Genomic DNA, 10,625 nt, shown 5'->3' with positions numbered 1-10,625 from the left:
CAAGGGGGGTGGATGTGGGGTTGCCAGGGGGGGTGGATGTGGGGTTAGGGCCAGGGGGGTGGGGGTGGATGTGGGGTTAGGGCCGGGGGTGGATGTGGGGTTAGGGGGGGGGTGGATGTGGGGTTAGGGCCAGGGGGGTGGATGTGGGGTTAGGGCCAGGGGGGTGGATGTGGGGTTAGGGCCAGGGGGGGGATGTGGGGTTAGGGCCAGGGGGGGGGTAGGGCCAGGGGGGGTGGATGTGGGGTTAGGGCCAGGGGAGGTGGATGTGGGGTTAGGGCCAGGGGGGGTGGATGTCTGGGGAAGTTAGGGAAATGGTAAAGGATGTAATTGTGAACTTGATAGTCATTTTTTTTGTTTATTTTAGTTAAATATGTTCAGTAGGTGGATTTTTGTTCTTTCTGTCAATCTTGCAGTTGTTTAGAGAAGCTGTCGATTGGTTAATCCAGGGTTCTCCCCAGGATTTTTTAAGACGGTGGTGGTGGTGGTGGTGCTGCTGCTGAGTACAGTGAACGCCTGTAATTCCCATTTCCTGCAAACTTTGGTGGGGTTGTTTTTTACATAGTGGCGCAGCCAGTCCACACGGTGGCGCAGCGCCCCTCCTTACATTCTTTGGGGAGAACCCTGTTTAATCCATCTGATCTGTATTTTGTATCGCCAGGCTCCTTTTTAATGGGTAGATGTGTTGAAGTACAGTGATATTTAGTGCACGATAGGCTCTAGGGGAGAAGGCTCAAGGTAAATGCAGCTCTAGGATCTGATTACCTTACCCCCAATCCTAACCTTAAGCTTTAGGTTGATGAAAAATATCTCACCCTTTATCAGTGGTTAGGGGGTAACTTCTTCCTGCTGTATGTTCGGGAGAAGAGCCAAGAGCTAGAAGCTCTACCCTAGTTCAGTGCTGTGTGTATGGGTGTACCATGATTTTAAGTGTGCAGTATTCCAAGCAATAATAAAACTGCATCTTTTCAATTTTTTTGTCCGTCAATACTTTCTTCATGTCTCCTGTACTTAGTGTGTGGCAAACTGGTGAACATTCTGTGAAGAATATGTAAGGCTATAGGAATTGATAAACCTTACTACAGAGAAGGGTCTTGTTACAAACATAAACAAATAAAAGGCTAAAATGTTTCGAATGATGGTACTATATTTATGGCCCACATCCACAGGACCCCAGCAAAGGAAAAAGGGAGGTATTGAGTAGAGGTCGACCGATTAATTAGGGCCGATTTCAAGTTTTCATAATCTGAAATTGGTATTTTTGGACGCCGATTTAAAATATATATATATATATATATATATATATATTTTACCTTTTATTTAACTAGGCAAGTCAGTTAAGAACACGTTCTTATTTTCAATGACGGCCTAGGAACGGTGGGTTAACTGCCTTGTTCAGGGGCAGAACGACAGATTTTTACCTTGTCAGCTCAGGGATTCAATCTTGCAACCTTACGGTTAACTAGTCCAACGCTCTAACCACCTGCTTTACATTGCACTCCACGAGGAGCCGCCTGTTACGCAAATGCAGTAAGAAGCCAAGGTAAGTTGCTAGCTAGCATTAAACTTATCTTTATAAAAAACAATCAATCATAATCATTAGTTAACTAAACATGGTTGATGATATTACAAGTTTTCTAGCCTGTCCTGCGTTGCATATAATCACTTAGGTACACGTTGCTCCAACCATAAACATCAATGCCTTTCTTAAAATCAACACACAAGTATATATTTTAAACCTGCTTATTTAGTTAATATTGCCTGCTAACATGAATTTCTTTTAACTAGGGAAAATGTGTCACTTCTCTTGCAAACAGAGTCAGGGTATATGCAGCAGTTTGGGCCGCCTGGCTCGTTGCAAACTGTGAAGACTGTCTTCCTAACAAAGACAGCCGACTTCGCCAAACGGGGGATGATTTAACAAAAGCGCATTTGCGAAAAAAGCAATCGTTGCACGACTGTACCTAACCATAAACATCAATTCCTTTCTTAAAATCAATACACAGAAGTATATATTTTTAAACCTGCATATTTAGCTAAAAGAAATCCAGGTTAGCAGGCAATATTAACCAGGTGAAATTGTGTCATTTTGCGTTCATTGCACGCAGAGTCAGGGTATATGCAACAGTTTGGGCCGCCTGGCTCGTTGCGAACTAATTTGCCAGAATTTTACGTAATTATGACTTAACATTGAAGGTTGTGCAATGTAACAGGAATATTTAGACTTAGAGATGCCACCCGTTAGATAAAATACGGAACGGTTCCGTATTTCACTGACAAGAAAAACGTTTTGTTTTCGAGATGATAGCTTCCGGATTCGACCATATTAATGACCTAAGGCTCGTATTTCTGTTTGTTATTATGTTATAATTAAGTCTATGATTTGATAGAGCAGTCTGACAGAGCGATGGTAGGCAGCAGCAGGCTCGTAAGCGCTCAAACAGCACTTTCGTGCGTTTGCCAGCAGCCCTTCGCAATGCGTCAAGCATTGTGCTGTTTATGACTTCAAGCCTATCAACTCCCAAGATTAGGCTGGTGTAACCGATGTGAAATGGCTAGCTAGTTAGCGGGTGTGCGCTAATAGCGTTTCAAACGTCACTCGCTCTGAGACTTGGAGTAGTTGTTCCCCTTGCTCTACATGGGTAACGCTGCTTCGAGGGTGGCTGTTGTCGATATGTTCCTGGTTCGAGCCAGGTAGGAGCGAGGAGAGGGACGGAAGCTATACTGTTACACTGGCAATACTAAAGTGCCTATAAGAACATCCAATAGTCAAAGGTAAATGAAATACAAATGGTATAGAGAGAAATAGTCCTATAATAACTACAACCTAAAACTTCTTATCTGGGAATATTGAAGACTCATGTTAAAAGGAACCACCAGCTTTCATATGTTCTCATGTTCTGAGCAAGGAACTTAAACGTTAGCTTTTTTACATGGCACATATTGCACTTTTACTTTCTTCTCCAACACTGTGTTTTTGCATTATTTAAACCAAATTGAACATGTTTCATTATTTATTTGAGGCTAAATTGATTTTATTGATGTATTATATTAAGTTAAAATAAGTGTTCATTCAGTATTGTTGTAATTGTCATTATTACAAATAAATTAATTTAAAAAATAAAATAAAAAAATCGGCCGATATAAATCAGCATCGGCTTTTTTTGGGTCACCAAATAATCGGTATTGGCGTTGAAAAACCATAATCGTTCGACCTCTACTATTGAGATCATTTTTCTTATTCAAGAATGACCATGTTTGCATTGCATCCCATTATTATAAAAGTGGTATGACATAGCCAGTTAACAACAACAACTGCTCCCTGGGAAGGCAGCCACCAGCACCTCTGATTCAGAGGGGTCATGTTAAATGCTGAAGACATTTCGGTTGAATGCATTCAGTTGTTCCTCGAAGAAGAGCTACCTTTGTTCTAATGTAATTGTTTGGATGAAAGTTTGCTCAATGGGCGCTTACAGTGAGTGGGTCCAGGATGTCTAAACTACTTAAACAGCAAGAGTGGAGTTTAAGATCTAATCGCTGTACAGATATAGGTTCTTAATTTGATCACCCTGTTGGAGGAAATTTTTTACTTGGTGTATTTGAGGTTTAAAAAGACTTCTGAAGTTTATAATTTCCACTTTGAAATGTCAGACGTGATTTTCCCTTATGAAAAATTTATCAAACCCTACAAAAATGTCCATTAATTATAATCCATATAATACACATTTCCTGTTGCTGCAGGATTATTTTCCTGTTGTAGCAAACTGTCTAAAATTTAAACCCTTCATCTGTACTGACAGGGCCATTTAGTGTATACGACTTCAGTGCAAATTCCGTCAAGAACCGAGCTGTCCCCAGATGCAAAATGTGTACAACCGGAATCAGGTTGCCAGGCAGCAGGTCACTGGTTTGAATCACATTGGCGATTTCTTCCTATCAGTGGGCAAAGCTTAGTGATTGGTGTATAGATGAGTGAAATCAAGGAACCTCTCTATGGAAGCAGGTGAATGGAGGACATAAGTCTTTCCATGTGGTAGGTCCCTGGTTCAAATCCTGATGGGGGGGGGTTCTAAGGCCTGGCTAAGGCCTGGATTCAATTCACAGTGCAGCACACTGGACAGCCAACGACGCAGCTTTTACGGCATTTTCCCCAATGTTTGGATATATTGAATTCAGTGGAAACACTGCACATGTCGACTCAATCATAAAATACCTTCAAGTCAACTTTGACTAGCTGCTCAAAAGCACTTATTTGGATTGAATCGCTGCCTAAAAGGCCAGGTTTCAATCCAATGCCTGTTATAGAGCAGCGCATTAGAACAGACTTAGGTAATTTACGCTTGACCCGACATGGGCAGTGTTTACCCTAAATACAAACGTCAGGAACAATGCCTGTAAAAGGTGCATTGTTGGGTATCCTGTGTGCTGTTCTTCTGTGTAACACGCCTTGAATACCGGCCTATCTGTTTTCTAGCACAATTATCAGTGGGGTGGAGCTTATGCCTCGATCACACCGATAGTGTCATGGTACACCAGAAGAACATTCATTTCCAATGGAACGCTGCGTTTGCCTTGTAGCATTGCCTTGCAGTGCGTTCTGTGTGGGGTATACGTTGGGTTTATCGAACGTAGGCATCAAACTAGGCGTAGACCACTTAACAGAAATGGTAGCAGAAGGTGAATGTTGAACTTTTGTTGCACACATATCCAGATCATGCTGCGGACCAATGACTCTTTAGGTGTGATCTAGCTGTTAGAGCAGCAGGTGCCGCCTCGATCAGACCGACAGCAACATTCCATTAAAGCTAGTTAATAAATTCTGCAGTCAAACGTTTTTACTGAATGTGTGCAACAAAAGTTCAATTCACCTTTTGCTACTATATCTGTCAAGTCTATGCATACAATTTGATGCTTACGTTGGATATACACCACACAGAACGCACCACTGCAAACACAGCATTCCATTTGAAATGAATGTACTTCTGCTGTACCAAACCCAATGACACTGTCGGTCTGACAATTGCGCGAAATGGTACGCAGCATCATCTGGATACCATTTCTGTCAAGCTTCCAGGCATACAATGATGCATATAGTTGAAGTCGGAAGTTTACATACACCTTAGCCAAATGCATTTAAACTCAGTTTTTCCACAATTCCTGACATTTAATCCAAGTAAAGATTCCCTGTCTTAGGTCAGTTAGGATCACCACTTTATTTTAAGTATGTGAAATGTCAGAATAATAGTAGAGAATGATTTATTTCAGCTTTTATTTCTTTCATTACATTCCCAGTGGGTCAGAAGTTTACATACACTCAATTAGTATTTGGTAGCATTGCCTTTAAATTGTTTAACTTGGGTCAAACGTTTCAGGTGGCTTTCCACAAGCTTCCCACAATAAGTTGGGTGAATTTTGGCCCATTCCTCCTGACAGAGCTGGTGTAACTGAGTCAGGTTTGTAGGCCTCCTTGCTTGCACACGCTTTCAGTTCTGCCTACAAATATTCTATGGGATTGAGGTCAGGGCTTTGGGATGGCCACTCCAATACCTTGACTTTGTCCTTAAGCCATTTTGCCACAACTTTGGAAGTATGTTTGGGGTCACTGTCCATTTGGAAGACCCATATGCGACCAAGCTTTAACTTCCCGACTGATGTCTTGAGATGTTGCTTCAATATATCCACATAATTTTCCTCCCTCATGATGCCATCTATTTTGTGAAGTGCACCAGTCCTTCCTGCAGCAAAGCACCCCCACAGCATGATGCAGCCACCCCCGTGCTTCACGTGTGGAATGGTGTTCTTCAGCTTGCAAGCATCCCCCTTTTTCCTCCAAACATAACGATGGTCATTATGGCCAAACAGTTCTATTTTTGTTTCATCACACCAGAGGACATTTCTCCAAAAAGTACAATCTTTGTCCCCATGCGCAGTTGTAAACTGTAGTCTGGCTTTTTTATGGCGGTTTTGGAGCAGTGGCTTCTTCCTTGCTGAGCGGCCTTTCAGGTTATGTCGATATAGGACTGGTTTTACAGTAAGCACCATAATTCATTGGATAGTGACTTTTTGTTGTTATTTTTGTTTTGTACTCTAGCACTTTGAGTTTGAAAGGATATAATGACAATGATGGTGAAGTGCAGACTGTCAGCTTTAATTTGAGGGTATTTTCATACACATCGGATGAACCGTTTAGAAATAACAGCAACTTTTGTACATGGTCCCCCCATTTTAAGGTACTACAAGTATTTGTTGAATTGGTTTCACAGATGTGTCGTAAGGCAGGTGTATTCATTTGTGTCATTAGTGAATGCAGGAGAGTTGTTGATGAATAGCATTGATTCTAGACGTTGCTATTGCCTTTGGAGGTTGTTGTTGGGGTGTGACAACATGAGGAAGACAGCAGTGTCGATGCAAATGAAACTCGCCGTCATAAGGCTCAGAAATGAAAATCAATCAATCAGGAACATTGCAAAACCCTGGGCATGCCCAAGTCAACAGTTTGGTTCATCATTAACAACAACAAAAAAACAACAGGTGAACTCAATGTCAAAAGACCCGGTAGACTGAGGAAGACCACTGTAGTGGATGACCGGAGAATACTCTCTATGGTGAAGAAAACCCCCCTGACAACAGCTCAACAGATCAAAAACACTCTCCTGGATGCAGGTGTAGATGTGTCAAAGTCTACCATACGTAGAAGACTACACCAGCACTACAAGATGCAAACCACTGATAAGCCTGAAGAACAGGAAGGTGAGATTAGTTTGCTAAAAAGCACCTAAAAGAGCCACAAGAGTTTTGGAAAAAAAGTATTATGGACAGATGAGACAAAGATTAACATGTACCAGAGTGATGGAAAGTGTGGAAAAAAAAGACATGCCCATGATCCAAAGCATACCACCTCATCTGTGAAAGATGGTGGAGGGGGTGTTATGGCTTGGGCCTGTAGTTCTGCCAGTGGAACAGACTCACTTGTCTTCATCGATGATGTGGCTGCAGACAGAAGTAGAACAATGAATTCTGAAGTCTACAGAAATATTTTATCTGCTCAGATAAAACCAAATGCCTCCAAACTCATTGGACGGCACTTCATCATGCAACAAGACAATGACTCTAAATATAGTGTTAGAGCAACGAAGGGGTTTTTGATGGCCAAAAAATTGAAAATCCTTGACTGGCCGAGTCAATCACCAGATCTGAATCCAATTGAACATGCATTTTACATGCTGAAGAGGAGACTGAAGGCAATAAGTCCCCGAAACAAGCAGGAACTGAAGATGGCTGCAGTACAGGCTTGGCAGAGCATCACCAGGGAAGATACCCAGCGTCTGGTGATGTCGATGCATCGCAAACATCAAGCAGTCATTGCATGCAAAGGATATGCGACCAAATATTAACAATGATTACTTTATTCTACATTATGTTAAAACTGTCCAATGTTTTGATGCCCAAAAATGGGGGGGACTTTGTACAGAAGCTTCTATAATTTCTAAACGGCTCATCTGATATGTATGAAAATACCCTCAAATTAAAGCTGACAGTCTGCACTTCACCATCATTGTCATTGTATCCTTCCAAACTCAAAGTATTAGAGAACAGAACCAAAAAAATGGTCACTGTCCAATGAATTATGGTGCTCACTGTAGATACTTTTGTACCTTCACATGGTCCTTTGCTGTTGTTCTGGGATTGAGTTGCACTTTTCCCACCAAAGTACGTTCATCTCTAGGAGACAGAACGCGTCTCCTTCCTGAGCGGTATGACGGCTGCGTGGTCCCATGGTGTTTATACTTGCGTACTATCGTTTGTACAGATGAACGTGGTACCTTCAGGCGTTTGGAAATTGCTCCCAAGGATGAACCAGACTTGCGGGGGGCTACAATCTTTTTTCTGAGGCCTTGGCTGATTTCTTTTGATTTTCCCATGATGTCAAGCAATGAGGCACTGAGTTTGAAGGTAGGCCTTGAAATACATCCACAGGTACACCTCCAATTGACTCAAATTATGTCAATTAGCCTAACAGAAGCTTCTAAAGCCATGACATCATTTTCTGTACTTTTCCATGCCGTTTAAAGGCACAGTCAACTTAGTGTATGTAAAGTTCTGACCCACTGGAATTGTGATACAGTGAAGTATAAGTGAAATAATATGTCTGTAAACAATTGTTGGAAAAATGACTTGTGTCATGCACAAAGTAGATGTCCTAACCGACTTGCCAAAACTATAGTTTGTTAACAAGAAATTTGTGGAGTGGTTGAAAAACGAGTTTTAAATGACTCCAACCTAAGTGTATGTAAACTTCCTACTTCAACTGCACGTTCAATAAATCCAACATATGCACCACACAGAATGCTGAAAGGCAAACGCAGTGTTCCATTGAAAATGAATGTAATTCTGGTGTACCAAAACGCATGATTTCCTGTCACAACTTGTGGACTTATGTGCTGCTGTGCGGTTTGTTGCTGACATTACTTTGCTACCTGCCAACTTTACTTTTATTTTCCCATCCCCTCGCTCATTCTTTTTTCATTCAACTCTTTCACCCCAGACACTTTATCTGGACATGGTTCTACAGGACATCCACCAGCCGAAGCCAAGTAGTAACATTAACATTATGCCTTCTAATTGCAGTTACTGTACTCATAATAAACAGGAGAACGATCGCCTTTCAGCCGTGCTGAAAGCCAGCTTCAGATGCAATCGTTAGGCAAGGTTAATTTAAGTGTAGGAAAGGATGAAACAACTTGTGCCACCAATAAGTACAGATAGTAGTATAAATCCCCTCGCACAGTCTCCGCAGCCAGACAATTTTCTCATGGCCTCAGGAATGCTCAACCGGTGTCACCCATTCAGCCGACAGAAACCTTCAACCGGTTCTCAGCATTAAGCAACGAGTTGGAGTCCGAGCCTTCCCTGGTCTCTTCTCCACCCGTTACGGGGTCTGAGACGACCGAAGCCTCCCACCATTACCTCTGACTAATTGAAAACCTTAGTCATTGGCGACTCCATTACCCGCAGTATTAGACTTAAAAAGAATCATCCAGCGATCATACACTGTTTACCAGGGGGCAGGGCTACCGACGTTAAGGCTAATCTGAAGATGGTGCTGGCTAAGGCTAAAACTGGTGTTACGTACGCCTCTAGGAAGAGGGAACGCAACACCCTGCCACAACTTAACTCCCTGTGGAGCGAAAGAGGTATGGGACTGTAGGTGCGGGTAAGGATGACAAAGGCAGAGAATTTACCGTTCACTGGGAATTTATTTACTGTGTGAAGGAATTTGGGGAAAAGGGGCTGGACGGAACCAAAGCAAAGAAAGTAAAAGTTAGAGCCTCCCCCTTCCTACCTTACCTGCCTACCCACTACTTAACTCATCTTTTAGCACCACCTGGTGCACTAACCAAAATACAGGGGGTGGTCCACCCAGGTCTTACCTAGTGTGCATAGACATTAATACTACGGGTTATGTATGCCCAGGTCTTACCTAGTGTGCATAGACATTAATACTACGGGTTATGTATGCCCGCAGGCCTCTCGCCTAAACACTCCCTAGGTGCCTTCCCCTTCCCCCCTGGGAACAAAACCAGAATAATACAAACAATTTCAATAATCAAAACAGTCCTTTGGACATAAACATACCGCCGCAGGACCGGCTACAAAATACTTCACCAAAAAATATATATATAATATCTGAGCAACAACTAACACAGAACATAACCATTAGCCCTCTTTAACAAAGGAACACTGGCTTTTCTAGCTGGAGAAGGAGTCTGTAATGGGATACAGCTGTATCCTCTAACGAGAGGGCGGGGTCAGTTCCAATTAGCAATGGGGCCGACCAATCAGCTGCTTGGGGGAATTTCAGGAAGCCATCCTGAAACACACACATACAAACAAAACCACAACACAGAAACTGGGGAACGTAACAACTGGCGAGTGTAGAGATATTGTTATCCACGTCGGCACTAACGACGTTAGGATGAAACAGTCAGAGGTCACCAAGCGCAACATAGCTTCAGCGTGTAAATCAGCTAGAAAGATGTGTTGGCATCGATTAATTGTCTCTGGCCCCCTCCCAGTCACGGGGAGTGATGAGCTCGACAGCAGAGTCTTACTACTCAATCGCTGGTTGAAAACTGTTTTCTACCCCTCCCAAAAGATATAATTTGTAGATAATTGGCCCTCTTTCTGGGACTCACACACAAACAGGACCAAGCCTGGCCTCCTGAGAAGTGACGGACTCCATCCTTGCTGGAGGGGTGCTCTCATCTTATCTACGAACATAGACAGGGCTCTAACTCCCATAGCTCCACAATGAGATAGGGTGCAGGCCAGGCAGCAGGCTGTTAGCCAGCCTGCCAGCTTAGTGGAGTCTGCCACTAGCACAGTCAGTGTAGTCAGCTCAGCTATCCCCATTGAGACCGTGTCTGTGCCTCGACCTAGGTTGGGCAAAACTAAACATTGCGGTGTTTGCCTTAGCAATCTCACTGGAATAAAGACCTCCTCCATTCCTGTCATAATAGAAAGAGATTGTGATATCACATCTCAAAATAGGGCTACATAATGTTCGATCACTCACTTCCAAGGCAGTTATAGTCAATGAACTAATCACTGATCATAATCTTAATGCG

Source organism: Salmo salar, chromosome ssa17 (genome assembly GCF_905237065.1).
Source record: "Salmo salar chromosome ssa17, Ssal_v3.1, whole genome shotgun sequence".
In the NCBI taxonomy this organism is placed as follows: domain Eukaryota; kingdom Metazoa; phylum Chordata; class Actinopteri; order Salmoniformes; family Salmonidae; genus Salmo; species Salmo salar.
Note: the sequence above shows the minus strand (reverse complement) of the source record.